This window comes from Balaenoptera acutorostrata, chromosome 8 (assembly GCF_949987535.1).
Source record: "Balaenoptera acutorostrata chromosome 8, mBalAcu1.1, whole genome shotgun sequence".
Taxonomy (NCBI): domain Eukaryota; kingdom Metazoa; phylum Chordata; class Mammalia; order Artiodactyla; family Balaenopteridae; genus Balaenoptera; species Balaenoptera acutorostrata.
This window is the reverse complement of record NC_080071.1, coordinates 57510698-57526762: the sequence shown is the minus strand read 5'-3', so window position 1 is coordinate 57526762 and position 16065 is coordinate 57510698.

The window sequence follows — 16065 nt, the reverse complement described above, 5'->3', positions numbered from 1 at the left end:
TTCTGACCAGTGTGAGGTGATACCTCATTGTAGTTTTGATTTTCATTTCTCTAATGATTAGTGATGTTGAGCATCCTTTCATGTGTTTGTTGGTAATCTGTATATCTTCTTTGGAGAAATGTCTATTTAGGTCCTCTGCCCATTTTTGGATTGGGCTTTTTTTTTTTTTTTGATATTGAACTGCATGAGCTGCTTGTATAGTTTGGAGATTGATCCTTTGCCAGTTGCTTTCTTTGCAAATATTTTCTCCCATTCTGAGGGTTGTCTTTTTGTCTTGTTTATGGTTTCCTTTGCTGTGCAAAAGCTTTTAAGTTTCATTAGGTCCCATTTGTTTATTTCTGTTTTTATTTCCATTTCTCTAGGAGGTGGGTCAAAAAGGATCTTACTGTGATTTATGTCATAGAGTGTTCTGCCTATGTTTTCCTCTAAGAGTTTTATAATGTCTGGCCTTACATTTAGGTCTTTAATCCATTTTGAGTTTATTTTTGTGTATGGTGTTAGGAAGTGTTCTAATTTCACTCTTTTACGTGTAGCTGTCCAGTTTTCCCAGCACCACTTATTGAAGAGGCTGTCTTTTCTCTATTTTATATTCTTGCCTCCTTTATCAAAGATAAGGTGACCATATGTGTGTGGGTTTATCTCTGGGCTTTCTATCCTGTTCCATTGACCTATATTTCTGTTTTTGTGCCAGTACCATACTGTCTTGATTACTGTAGCATTGTAGCATAGCCTGAAGTCCAGGAGCCTGATTCTTCCAGCTCCGTTTTTCTTTCTCAAGATTGCTTTTGCTATTCGGGGTCTTTTGCATTTCCATACATATTGTGAAATTTGTTGTTGTAGTTCTGTGAAAAATGCCATTGGTAGTTTGAATCTGTAGATTGCTTTGGGTAGTATAGTCATTTTCACAATGTTGATTCTTCCTATCCAAGAACATGGTATATCTCTCCATCTGTTTGTATGGTCTTTAATTTCTTTCATTAGTGTCTTATAGTTTTGTGCATACCAGTTTTTTGTCCCCTTAGGTAGGCTCACTCCTAGGTATTTTATTCTTTCTGTTGCAATTTACCATAGTCTTAATTGGCCTTTTTAGTATTCTATAAGTAAAACCAAGCAAGATCCTGTGGGGCCTTCCCAGGGATAGACAGCCTCCTTACCCTCCCTGCTGTGTCCCTAGTCTCTTGTTTGTAGAAAAGCTTTAGCCTCCTAGGCCTTCCCCAAGTTCCAAAGAGCAAATTTAATCAGAGAAGTGAGGAAATGAAGAAACAAAGGAAAACAGTCAAGCAAGACAAAACAATAATAGTTTAGCCATACAACAACGTCAAGGACCTTTGGTTCCTCCTCAAGGGCTATAGATAATATCCTGAGCCATATCCTTAAGTTGTTTTGCAAATACTAAAACCTCCACCAGGTGGAAGAAGTTAACTGAATGCCGATCACCAGCAAGTAGACTCCAGAGCAGTTGGAACCAAAAGGTTGATGACTGAGATTCCCAAAACCTCACTCTGTTACATCACCATCAACCAATCAGAGAATTGTGCATGAGTTGATCACACACCCTGTGACCCTCTCCTTGACACTGTTTGAAAAATAGGAAAATAGTTTATAATAAGGTTAATTCATTCAACAAATATTTATTACATGCCTAGTATATCCAGGCATTGTTGGTCTCAGGAAGATTCAATCAAAAATGACATACATAATTCCTGCCCCCATGAAGGTTCAGTCTAGGTGGAGATATGGCCAAGTAAGCAGACATTTATAATCTCATGTAGTAAATTTTATAAAATTTTATAGACTGCTACAAAGACACACAGAAAGAACACTTAATCCAAATTTGGTAGGTTTGAAGACTTGGTCAGAGATGAGGTCTTAGGTAAAGTAACATCTAAATTTAAACCTAATGAATAAGGGTTAACTTGGTAAATGGCAAAAGAGGAATGGATGCATAAGAAGATAATGATTGGGTGGAGGAAAACAAGGGGTCTGGCTGGAGCATAGGCTACACAGAGTGGAGTGTGAGTAGATAGTGATGGAGCTGGTGAGGTGACTGGGCATGTCGGGTTGAGAAGCCTTGTGAGACACATTAAGGAGGAAAAACTTTATCTTGAGCTCACTATAAAGCCATAAATACTTGTTTAGGAGAGTAGCATGATCATTTTGGGGCTTGAAACCATTGTTCTGCGGCAGTGTGGAGAATTATCTAGAGGCAGGTAAGATGGAAACAAAGAGACCAAATAAGAGGAAACTGTCATCATCAGGAATTATAATGGCCTGAAATGATGTCTAAAGAATACCAACATGGAGAGAAGTAGATGGAATTTATTGAAAATTAGAAAGTGAAAACAAAAATATTTGGCAATTATCTGATATGCATGATGAGGAAGACAAATGAGTCAAGGACAACCTAGGTTTGTCTGGCTTGGGTTACTTAGTGATGAAGATGCCATCTACTCTGAGAGGGAACAAATATAGATCAGATGAGTGGTGAGGGGATGCTGAGTTAAATTTATGATGTACTGAATTGGAATTTTCTGTGACATATTTGAGTGGAAATGTCTAAAAGGTATTTGGAGATAGGAATCTGAAGTGTGGAGAGATGGCCAGGCAGGGGCTCTAAATTCCATAGTCGCCAACACATGGGCTGTAAATGAGAGTAATGTGCTGTCTGAGATCAGGCAGGAAGACTATATAGAGTGAGAAAGGATGAAGGAGCATCTTTATCTGGGAAGATGGAGAACTCCTCGGTTGTAAAGATGGGAAGGAGCAGAGATGAGGGCAGATGTAAGTCACGGTGTGGTATGAAAGTCAGAAATTTGATTGAATTTTGTGGGAACTGGGAGGCCAGGTCATCACTGGGAAAGTACCTCAAGGGAAACATGAAAGAGAGGAATGACCAGAAAACAGAAGAATTGTTAGACAGTTAGTTGGGTTTGGAGTCCAGGAATTTATAGCCATTTCAGACTATAGCGCAGAGGAAGCTTTCTCTTTCTTCCAGTCAGAACTCTCAACGGCCCTGGTGTAGACTCAGAGAGAACACAAAGGAAAGGACTGAATGATGAAAAGGGATGATAGAAATCATGACTCACACAAGCCAATTTACAGAGCAAAGAACAAATGGAAACAAGAATATGTGTCTTAATAGACAAAGAGTGTCCTGCCCTCTCCATTCTTTTTGAAATATTTCCTCAAAAGACAGATAACTACACTGCAAGATAGATCAAATTAGCATTGTGTTGTTGCTATTATTGTTGTTTTTTAAAGAATGAAATTTAAGATACAAGCATCCAGGAAGAAGACAAGAGCAAAGCAAAGCAAAACAAAACAAAAAATATTTCTCTACAACATAAATAAAAATCAGGTTTTTTTGGACTTCTGTAACACTAAATGGAAGAAAACAGAGTTTTGAGAGGGAAAAAGTGACCAAAAGGAATTATGTTATACATTTGTATTTATTATTTTTTAAAACATACTTTGTTACTCACAATATCCAATTGAGGATAAAAAACCTTGAGCGTCCCCAAATAGAGCACCTTAAGGGACTCTTTCCATCTTGCAGTTCAACAAGGATCGTCCTACTTGTCTGCTCATCTGCCTATGAATCTGGAAAGGCGATTCAATATCTCATGTTGCTTTATGGTTCGGGGGAGGGGTCCATCTTTTCTTAATCATTATCTTCAGGGTTCTGTAGTTTAGCAACAGTCAGGAAGACTTGCTCCAGCGTTATCTATGGAAATAATCTTCTAAATTGAATTGCTCTTTAGCTTCCTCCAAAATACCAAACACCTTTCCCCAGCTAAGGTTCATGTTGGGAATGTTGTAATTAAGGACCCCTTGATTCTCTGCTTTAATGCCTTACCAATAACTCTTATGCAGAAGCTTCTCCAATAGTTTCTTAGTGTATGTGAAATTTTTGTTTGTATAGTTTTCAGGCAGAGCTGTTGGAAACAATCTCCTCTAAATTCTTATGTGTTCATAACTCTGTGAATTTTATTCTTGAAGGTCATTTTGGCTGTGTATAAAATCTTTGGCTTGCATTTTTCTTAGCATAAAATGTTTTGTCACAAAATCTGAGATCAATCTAACTTTCTTTCCTTTGTCTTATTAACCTGATAACCAAAGCTCCGTCACCCTTTGTTATTAAAATACAATAGTAATATTGGAATATTCCTTGGTGTTGACAATATTGGGTCAATTTTTCAGGTTGTCCTTTCAGTAAGTAGGTTTGTCTTCTCTCAGGAAATTTTCTTGAATGATAGTCTTTAGTATTTGTTCTTTTCTGTGGCTTTCCTTTTCTTCTTTGTGGACTATTTTCATAGATGTGTTGGATTGTCCTTACCTTGCCTCTCTCTTATTTTCCCTCTTGAATACTTGTCTCCTTTTTTGTTTGATGGTTTTCTGTTTTTCTCCTTTCCAATCTCCATTTCCCCTGTACTTTCTGTGTTGTCTATTTGTACTTGATAGTGAAGTATTTCTGAAATGTCTACTTAAAAAATTCTCTCCAATACTGTCAGCTATCTTTGCATTTGTATTTATTCTGAATTAAAAGTCAGTATTTAATATGTGAAGGCAAAATAAAGGCAATCTTAGATAATATAAAGGCTTAAGAAATTTAATACTCATATCCTCTTGTTGAAAAAAAAATTGAAGATCTATTCAATAGACTTAGAGGTAATGAAAATCAAAAGTCTGAGAACATGGTATTCTTGAAAGATTCCATAGACTCTGAAGCCAATTAAACAGAGAAATAAATCAGAATAATTATAAATCTAACAGAATTCTAAATGCAAATGCTGAAAGGTATTTTTTTAAATGCTATTTAATATTTTTGAATAAAATAGAAAATATATAAATCGTACACTTAATGCATTCAATGTTTATATGAGCAAAAAGAAACAAAATGTTGTTATGTTTAGCCATTAAAAAATTAGAGAAAGCACAATTACACAAAATTTGCCACAAGAGAGTTTACTATTGACAGGTATTTTTGTAAATTTATTATGGCTGTATAACCATAAAGCTTAACATTTTAATAATAGGAATTTCCAATACTTATTTAAAGAAAGCAGATTTTGAAATAATCTAATAATGGTAGAAAATGTACAATTATCAAAGAATTACTATTAAATACAATGTAGCAATTCTAGTTTTTTTATACAAAAAATTTCTCTACTGTTTAAATATTGCAAAAGTGCAAGCCTCTTAATTGACAGTCAGTACAATCGTGCATCAAAACCTGACAAGAATACCATACAAACAAAAACTACAGACCAGTTTCATTTGTAAGTAAAGAAACCTATTCTATACATTCTATACTAGAATATATAATATATACTAGAACATATAATGTCATTCTAGTATATTCTATACTAATTATTCTATACTAGTAAATCTTTTAAATGCCTTCTTAATTTTTTTCCAATTCTAAAAGTACTACATGTCATAGCAACTAAAATAATTTAAAAATAAAATTCTAGCAACGAGTATCCTAAGGACTATTAAGAGAATAATATTCCAAGAACAAGTAAGTTTCATTCCAGTAACATAAAAATGCTTCAGTATTAGAAATAAATTAGTGTCTGGGGGGTCTTCATTATCTCAGGATAATAGGAGATGATCTTTAGAAGTTAATTCAGTTAAAATAGAAAGCATATATACATAGTAGGTAGTTTCAGAAAATAAAAACTTTTATTGGGATTTTATCTAAAACAAATAAATTTATGAAATGTATTTGCTTATATCTAACAAAATACAGCTTGGAATTGAAGTTATGAGCTAATTTCATACAAAATACAGCTTGGAATTGAAGTTATGAGCTAATTTCATACTAAAATTAAAATGAATTAAATGTTAAGAATTTTTTGAAGTATTTCTCCAATAAAATTATATGACCACATTTTCATAATTATCATAGAAAAGTCCTTCTGGCAAAATTTCTGGAGGACTCCATTCATTTTCCAAGGAACTTTTGAATGCTTGAGTCAAAGCATTCTCTCTTAAATGCATTTAATGTCATCAACCTTTTTGATGTTTCCTTCTTTACACACTGTACTGGTTTAAATCTCTCAGAACCTTTCATTTCAGTGGATTTGAGCATGATCCTAGCAGTTGTTCAACGTTTTTATTTCAATTTCATGAAATCATATGTATTTTATAACATTTGCTATTTTGCTTTACAATTGATTTGGATTGTTTAATATTTAATGTCTAAAGTCAATATAACATATAAAATTAATATTACAATGAGATAAGCTCATGAGAAAGGGACTAAATCTAAAAGCGTTCAATTATTAGTGAATATCTTTGCATTCTGGTGACATTTATACCCTTACATAATCTTAGGAGCTCAGGGGACTTAAATAATAAATAATGTATCAGTGAGACTACATATTCCCCCTCCCTCGTACCTCATACACTTCATAAATCTTTATTTTACCATGTGAAAGGGGGGGAAATGAGGACATGTATCTCAAAAATTTCAAATACACGTATTCAGAAAAAAAATCATACCTCATTAGGAAAAAAAAATCATATACACCTGATAGATAAATAATTCTTTAACAAGATTTTTTAAAATCTCAAACTTACAATTGTTTGGTTAATGGGGTAATACTAGAAGCATTATCATTAAAAAATCAGTCTAAGACAAAGTCAATTTCTAGCACCACTACTATTTAACATAGTTTTGGAAGTTCTGATCAAATCAATAAGACTAGAAAAATGAATGAGACAAATTTCTTGGAAATGGATAAAATTATTAATATTTAAAATGAAATGATTGAATAATTAGAAAAGCTAAGAGGATAAACTAAAATATTGCTGAAACAACAAGGGAAATTCCTCTTCTATTTAGCAGCAAAAATCAGACCAAAAAGTATCAAGGAGTTACTCTAGTCATACTATCAGAAAAACACATAAAATATTAGCATATTTAGCCAGATAATGAGCAGAACTTCCATGAAGAAAAGTACACAACTTTACTGAAGGACATGAAGAAGACAAATAAACGTAGAAATAAATATGTTACTGGAAGGAAAGACTTGATATTGTCAAGATGTCATTTGCCCTCATATAATTTATATAAGTAATGCAATCATAATCCCTTCATGGGAGACCTCATAAAATAATTCTAATTTTTACCTGGAAGAATACACTGACAAAATTAGCCAAGAATAAGAAAGGAAAAAGACAAGTAATGAAGGAAACTTGCTTTATCAGAAATAAAAACACAATATTACCATAGTGAGAAACACAGAGGTACTTGCTCAGGAAATGACAAATCATTGGAACAGAATGGAAACTCTAGAAACAAGATGTTTACACACACTCACAGTATAACAAGATACCATGTAAATTATAATGTTGACACATAAAATCATTAAGGAAGTACTGAATTAACAAATAATCCTGGGACATTTTTAGTTGGAAAACAATTTATTGGTTTTAGAATCAGAACTACTCAACAGTAAATAAAATTTGGATCTGATTTTGAACTCTGGGAGGATAGGTACTTGTACATTTTTTGGAAGTCATTCATGGTTGAAATTGTACAAAAGCAGGTATGAATGCAAAAAACTATAAAGAAATGGACTGGATAAAAACTTTGAGGAAATAATATATTTATGGGCAGAAAAGGAAAGAGCTTGTGAAAAAACCCTGGGTCCTCAAAGTCTAGAAAGCAAACAGTAGCAAGAAGGAGGCACTGTGAGAAACTTTAATTGGGAATAATTGCGCCTCAGATAAAGCTCATTGGCTATGATACTGCCACTGCACAAAGCTGTAAGAAACTTTAAAAACATTAGAGAGACTTAAGAAAACACTGGATTTGACAATAGTCATTGGTGTTTTGTGAAAGAGCAAAAATTTAAAAGTAAAGGATAAAGTAGAGAGTAAAGAATTGCATTCAAAGGTAGACTCTGTATTTAAATTATTTGGCTGTGAAACAGAGAAGAGGTGACAAAAGTATGTTTATAGACTATAATGCTAGGCACTTCCAAGTTTCTTAACCTTTATTTTTGCTTTTAACTTTTTTAACACACTACCTTCGGTGGGGGTAGTAGTTAAGTTTACTGACATGATTTATATGGTACCATTCACCCATTTTGGTTATACTGTTCCATGAACTGTCATGTAACCACCACCACCATCAAGATTGTAGGATATTTTCATCACCCCCAAAAGCTCCATCTCTTTGCAGTAAGTCCTCATCCCCACCCTGAACCCCTGGCACCCACTGAACTCTTTTCAGTCCCTACAGCCTTGCCTTTTCCAGAGTGTAATATAAACAAACACATATAGTATACAGCTTCTTGAGTCTGACTTCTTTCACTTAGCATAATAATTTTGAAATTCATCCATGCTTTGCATGTACCCTTTTTATTACTAAGTAGTATTCTATTTTACAAGTATGACATGATTTCATTGCCACCAAAGTAATCCTTACAACTAACTACTGAAGGAAATGCCATTATTTCCATTTTACTGAAGAGAAAACTGTGGATCTATGAGGTCAATCAGCTTCCTGAAATCCAGGGCTAATAGGAGCTGGACCTGGGATTCATACCCAGGCCTGTCTAACTCCAAGACACAGGGACAGCCCACACCTTAGAGACTGAAAAAAGAAAAAAAGCAAGGAATGATGGCAGGTCCAGAAGATGGAGCAAATGATGATTTTTTAAAATGTTATTAATAATTTGTTTTTCATTAAAAACAAAATAAAATGTTTTTGATAAAACAAACTTGTGCTTGTTCAAATTTCACACCACCCCTACCCCCTTTTGTATATTTCAAAATTTTCAAAGATAATATAAGAATTTGGGGGAATTCAGTCCACTTTGCACCCCTGGAATACTTTAAAGAGCTTAAAGCAAATTGAACTTCTGATTTGGATCCGTTCCTGGGGGCCATTTGCTACAGCCCCATGCTTCCATCAAACGTACAGTGCATGATTAGAAGGATTCATACTATACATAGAAAAAGGACAAACTGCATTTGAGTCTGTTCATTTCTAAATTTAACAGTTCATTTTTGTGTTTATGTAGAGCAGCATCAAAGCTCTGCTTTGCCAATACTGGATTTTATTTAATTCTTAGATTTATACTAATTCATCCATTGCCTGACTTTTGCAAATCGTATCTCCTTGCAGGAATGATTTTGTGCACATTTAGAAAACAAGGTGATCAGAATTCCCACTGCCTTTGGTCCCACAGCAAGTTCCCCTCCTTTTTTTGAAGATAATACAGGCACCCTGCAAGGGCCACCACCAGGGAATGTGTTTCACATCACAACACAGATGGCTTGTTTACACCATTTCCCCTGCTCAGGGAAATTTTTAGGGATGAAATCAAATTTTTCTTTTCATGGCATGATGTGTCTTGTAATCCCATTCTAGTCAAAACCTGGTTTTTCCCTTGAAGTACAGTAGGAAACGATTCTGTTTCGTTCCTTTTAACATATGAAGACACACAGGAATTGGAACAAACAGTTGCCCACCCCCAGCTGCTTGCCAACTTTTAAACAATTCTTTCAATAATCATCCTAAAACTCAGCACTCACCTTAATGCTCACAAAGTGACATCTAGATCTTCCCTCTTGAATTTGGAGCATTTAATTCATTAATATAGAAAGGTTTCGGGTCAGCCTCTTTTTATGTGAAACATTATTGATAAAAGCTAGAACAATTGTTCTCAGCCTTTATTGTAACTTAGAATTAGCTGAGGAGCTTTTAAAATATAGTGCTGCCTGGACCCCAGCACCACAATTGCCCACATCATTTTGCAGGGGTAAGAGGAGGTTCTGAGCATCAAAATTTATAAGTTTTCTCAGGAGATTTTAATGAATAGCTCAGGTAAGATGCTTTTTAACTGGTCTAGAATCTCTAATCAAACATTCAGTAAGACGCCAATAGAGAAATTTATTTGCAGCGCTCCCCCTCCTGGAGAGCTCAGTCCCTGCACACAATTTTCTGGAGGGGTCGACCCCAGTGCACCCCCCCTTCTGGAGAGGTTGTTGGGGCTGAAGCCAGGCAGGATTTTGGGGGCACTCAGAAAGCTTCTGCTGGAGCTCTGCATTTGAAGCCTGGATGCAGGAGTTTTCAGAAAAAGATGGTGCTGTGCATGACAGCTGTTTGGTTTGATAGACAGACCCCTGAGTCACAAAGGACACTTTGATGCCACCCATGGATTTCCTCGTATGCTGCACTGACACATGGCGCAGTGTCCTCCTTTTCAGAGAGGAGAGTTCAGAGGATTCTTCTCTTGCTGTGATTGCTGAGATTTTATAGGCCACTGATTTCAAGTAGACTGAAGCTGGGGGCACCTTCAAGATGGCAAAAGATTAAGACGTGGAGATCAACTTCCTCCCCACAAATACATCAAAACTACATCTACATGTGGAACAAGTGCTACATAGCACCTACTGAACACTGGCAGAAGACATCAGACTTCCCAAAAGATGCCCTCAGGTGGCCTACACTCAGAGGCAGGGCCAAATCCAAAGCTGAACCCCAGGAGCTGTGCGAACAAAGAAGAGAAAGGGAAATTTCTCCCAGCAGCCTCAGGAGCAGTGGATTAAATCTCCACAAACCACTTGATGTACCCTGCATCTCTGGAATACCTGAACAGACAACAAATCATCCCAAAATTGAGGGGGTTGACTTTGGGAGAAAGTGTAGACTTGGGGTTTGCTGTTTGTGACTGACTAGATTCAGATTTATATGTTTATCTTAGTTTAGTTTTTAGCGCTTGTTATCATTGGTAGATTTGTTTATAGATTTGGTTGCTCTCTTCCTTTTTTATTTTATATAGATATATATTTTTTTCTTTTTCTCTTTTTGTGAGTGTGTATGTGTATGCTTCTTTGTGTGATTTTGTCTGTATAGCTTTGCTTTTGCCACTTGTCCTAGGGTTCTGACTGTCTGGTGTTTTTTTTTTTTTTTTTGGTTTCTTTGTTTTTTAATATAGTTTTTAGCACTTGTTATTATTGAAGGATTTATTTTTTGGGTTGGTTGCTCACTTCTTTCTTTCTCTCTTTTTTTTTATTACTTTTTTATTTGTTTATTTTTAATATTTTTTTATTTTAATGACTTTATTTTATTTTCTTTCTTTCTTCCTTTCTTTCTTCCTTCCTTCCTTTCTTTCTTTCTTTCTTTCTTTCTTCCTTCCTTCCTTCCTTCCTTTCATTTTTTTTCTCCCTTTTCTTCTGAGCCGTGTGGCCGACAGGGTCTTTGTGCTCTGGTCAGGTGTCAGGCCTGAGCCTCTGAGGTGGGAGAGCCGAGTTCAGGACATTGGTCCACAAGAGACTTCCCAGCCCCATGTAATATCAAATGGCAAAAGCTCTCCCAGAGATCACCATCTCAATGCTAAGACCCAGCTCCACTCAATGACCAGCAAACTACAGTGCTGGACACCCTATGCCAAACAACTAGCAAGACAGGAAAACAACCCCACCCATTAGCAGAGAAGCTGCCTAAAATCATAATAAGTTCACAGACACCCCAAAACACACCACCGGACGTGGTCCTGCCCACCAGAAAGACAAGACACAGCCTCATCCACCAGAACAGAGGCACTAGTCCCCTCCACCAGGAAGCCTACACAACTGACTGAACCAACCTTATGACTGGGAGCAGACACCAAAAACAACGGGAACTATGAACCTGCAGTCTGTGAGGTGGAGACCCCAAAAACAGTAAGTTAAGCAAAATGAGAAGACATAGAAATACACAACAGATGAAGAAGCAAGGTAAAAACCCACCACACCAAACAAATGAAGAGGAAATAGGCAGTCTACCTGAAAAAGAATTCAGAGTAATGATAGTAAAGATGATCCAAATTCTTGGAAATAGAATGGAGAAAATACAAGAAACGTTTAACAAGGGCCTAGAAGAGCTAAAGATCAAACAAAAAATGATGAACAACATAATAAATGAAATTAAAAATTCTTTAGAAGGAATCAGTAGCAGAATAACTGAGGCAGAAAAACGGATAAGTGACGTGGAAGATAAAGTAGTGGAAATAACTACTGCAGAGCAGAATAAATTAAAAAGAATGAAAAGAATTGAGGACAGTCTCAGAGACCTCTGGGAGAACATTAAATACACCAAAATGTGAATTATACGGGTACAAGAAGAAGAGAACAAAAAAGGGACTGACAAAATATTTAAAGAGATTATAGGCAAAAATTTCCCTAATATGGGTAAGGAAATAGTCAATGAAGTCCAGGAACCGCAGAGAGCCCCATACAGGATAAATCCAAGGAGAAACACACCAAGACACATATTACTAAAACTATCAAAAGGTAAATACAAAGAAAAAATATTAAAAGCAGCAAGAGAAAAACAACAAATAACATAAAAGGGAATCCCCATAAGGTTATCAGCTCGTCTTTCAGCAGAAACTCTGCAAGCCAGAGGGAATGGTAGGACATATTTAAAGTGATGAAAGGGAAAAACCTACAACCAAGATTACTCTACCCAGCAAGGATCTCATTCAGATTCAACGGAGAAATTAAAACCTTTACAGACAAGCAAAAGATAAGAGAATTCAGCACCACCAAACCAGCTTTACAACAAATGCTAAAGGAACTTCTCTAGGTAGGAAACAAAAGAGAAGAAAAGACAATAACAAACCCAAAACGATTAAGACAATGGTAATAGGAACATACATATTGATAACTACCTTAAATGTAAATGGATTAAATGCTCCAACTGAAAGACACAGACTGGCTGAATGGATACAAAAACAAGACCTGTACATATGTTGTCTACAAGAGACACACTTCAGACCTAGGGACACAACCAGACTGAAACTGAGTGTATGGAAAAAGATATTCCATGCAAATGGAAATCAAAAGAAAGCTGGAGTAGCAATTCTCATATCAGACAAAATAGACTTTAAAAAAAAGACTATTGCAAGAGACAAAGAAGGACACTACATAATGATCAAGGGATCAATCCAAGAAGATGATACAACAACTGTAAATATTTATGCACCCAACATAGGAGCACCTCAATACTAAGGCAAATGCTAACAGTCATAAAAGGGGAAATTGAAAGTAATACAATCACAGTAGGGGACTTTAACACCCCACTTTCACCAATGGACAGATCACCCAAAATGAAAATAAATAAGGAAACACAAGCTTTAAATGATACATTAAACACAATGGACTTAATGGATATTTATAGGACATTCCATCTGAAACCAACAGAATACACTTTATTCTCAAGTGCTCATGGAACATTCTCCAGGACAGATCATATCTTGGGTCACAAATCAAGCCTTGGTAAATTTAAGAAAACTGAAATCATATCAAGTATCTTTTCTGACCAAAACACTATGGGACTAGATAGCAATTACAGGAAAAAATCTGTAAAAAATACAAACACATGAAGGCTAAACAATACACTACTTAAAAACCAAGAGATCACTGAAGAAAAAAAGAGGAAATCAAAAAATACCTAGAAACAAATGACAATGAAAACACGATGGCCCCAAACCTATGGGATGCAGCAAAAGCAGTTCTAAGAGGGAAGTTTATAGCAATACAATCCTACCTCAAGAAAAAAGGAATATCTCAGATAAACAACCTAACCTTACACCTAAAGCAATTAGAGAAAGAAGAACAAAAAAACTCCAAAGTTAGCAGAAGGAAAGAAATCATAAAGATAAGATCAGAAATATATGAAAAAGAAATGAAGGAAACAATAGCAAAGATCAATAAAACTGAAAGCTGGTTCTTTGAGAAGATAAACAAAATTGATAAACCATTAGCCAGACTCATCAAGAAAAGAAGGGAGAAGACTCAAATCAATAGAATTAGAAATGAAGAAGGAGAAGTAACAACTTACACTGCAGAAATACAAAGGATCATGAGAGAGTACTACAAGCAACTATATGCCAATAAAATGGACAACCTAGAAGAAATGGACAAATTCGTAGAAAAGCACAACCTTCTACGACTGAACCAGGAAGAAATAGAAAATATAAACAGACCAATCACAAGCACTGAAATTGAGACTGTAATTAAAAATCTTCCAACAAATAAAAGCCCAGGACCAAATGGCTTCACAGGTGAATTCTATCAAACATTTAGAGAAGAGCTAACACCTAACCTTCTCAAGCTCTTCCAAAATATAGCACAGGGAGGAACACTCCCAAACTCATTCTATGAGGTCAACATCAACCTGATACCAAAACCAGACAAAGATGTCACAAAAAAAGAAAACTACAGGCCAATATCACTGATGAAAATAGATGCAAAAATCCTCTACAGAATACTACCAAACAGAATCCAACAGCACATTCAAAGGATCATACACCATGATCAAGTGGGGTTTATCGCAGGGATACAAGTATTCTTCAATATATGCAAATCATTCAATGTGATAAACCACATTAACAAATTGAAGGAGAAAGATCATATGATCATCTCAATAGATGTAGAAAAAGCTTTCGACAAATTGATCATCTCAATAGATGTAGAAAAAGCTTTTGACAAATTCAATACCCATTTATGATAAAAACCCTCCAGAAAGTAGGCATAGAGGGAACTTACCTCAAATAATAAAGGCCATATATGACAAATCCACAGGCAACATCGTCCTCAATGGTGAAAAACTGAAACCATTTCCACTAAGATTAGGAACAAGACAAGGTTGCCCACTTTCACCACTATTACTCAACATTGTTTTGGAAGCTTTAGCCACAGCAATCAGAGAAGAAAAAGAAATAAAAGGAATCCAAATCAGAAAAGAAGAAGTAAAGCTGTCACTGTTTGCAGATGACATGATACTATACATAGAGAATCCTAAAGATGCTACCAGAAAACTCCTAGAGCTAATCAATGAATTTGGTAAAGTAGCAGGATACAAAATTAATGCACAGAAATCTCTGGCATTCCTATACACTAATGATGAAAAATCTGAAAGAGAGATTAAAGAAACAGTCCCATTTACTATTGCAACAAAAAGAATAAATTACCTAGGAATAAACCTACCTAAGGAGACAAAAGGCCTGTATGCAGAAAACTATAAGACACTGATGAAAGAAATTAAAGATGATACAAACAGATGGAGAGATATGCCATGTTCTTGGATTGGAAGAATCAACATTGTGAGAATTACTATACTACCCAAAGCAATCTACACATTCAATGCAATCCCTATCAAACTACCAATGGCATTTTTCACAGAACTAGAACATAAAATGTCATAATTTGTTTGGAAACACAAAAGATCCCGAATAGCCAAAGCAATCTTGAGAAAGAAAAACGGAGCTGGAGGAATCAGGCTCCCTGATTTCAGACTATACTACAAAGCTACAGTAATCCAGAGAGTATGGTACTGGCACAAAAACAGAAATATAGATCAATGGAACAGGTAAGAAAGCCCAGAGATAAACCCACAAACCTATGGTCACCTTATCTTTGATAAAGAAGGCAAGAGTATACAATGGAGAAAAGACAGCCTCTTCAATAAGTGGTGCTGGGAAAACTGGACAGTTACATGTAAAAGAATGAAATTAGAACACTGCCTAGCACCATACACAAAAATAAACTCAAAATGGATTAAAGACCTAAATGTAAGGCCAGATACTATAAAATTCTTAGAGGGAAACATAGGCAGAACACTCTATGACATAAATCACAGCAAGATCCTTTTTGACCCACCTCCTAGAGAAATGGAAATAAAAACAAAAATAAACAAATGGGACCTAATGAAACTTCAAAGCTTTTGCACAGCGAAGGAAACTATAAACAAGACGAAAAGACAACCCTCAGAATGGGAGAAAATATTTGCAAATGAAACAACTGACAAATGATTAATCTCCAAAATATACAAGCAGCTCATGCAGCTCAATATCAAAAAAACAAATAACCCAATCCAAAAATGGGCAGAAGACCTAAATAGACATTTTTCCAAAGAAGATATACAGATTGCCAACAAACACATGAAAGGATGCTCAACATCACTAATCATTAGAGAAATGCAAATCAAAACTACAATGAGGTATCACCTCACACCAGTCAGAATGGCCATCATCAAATAATCTACAAACAATAAATGCT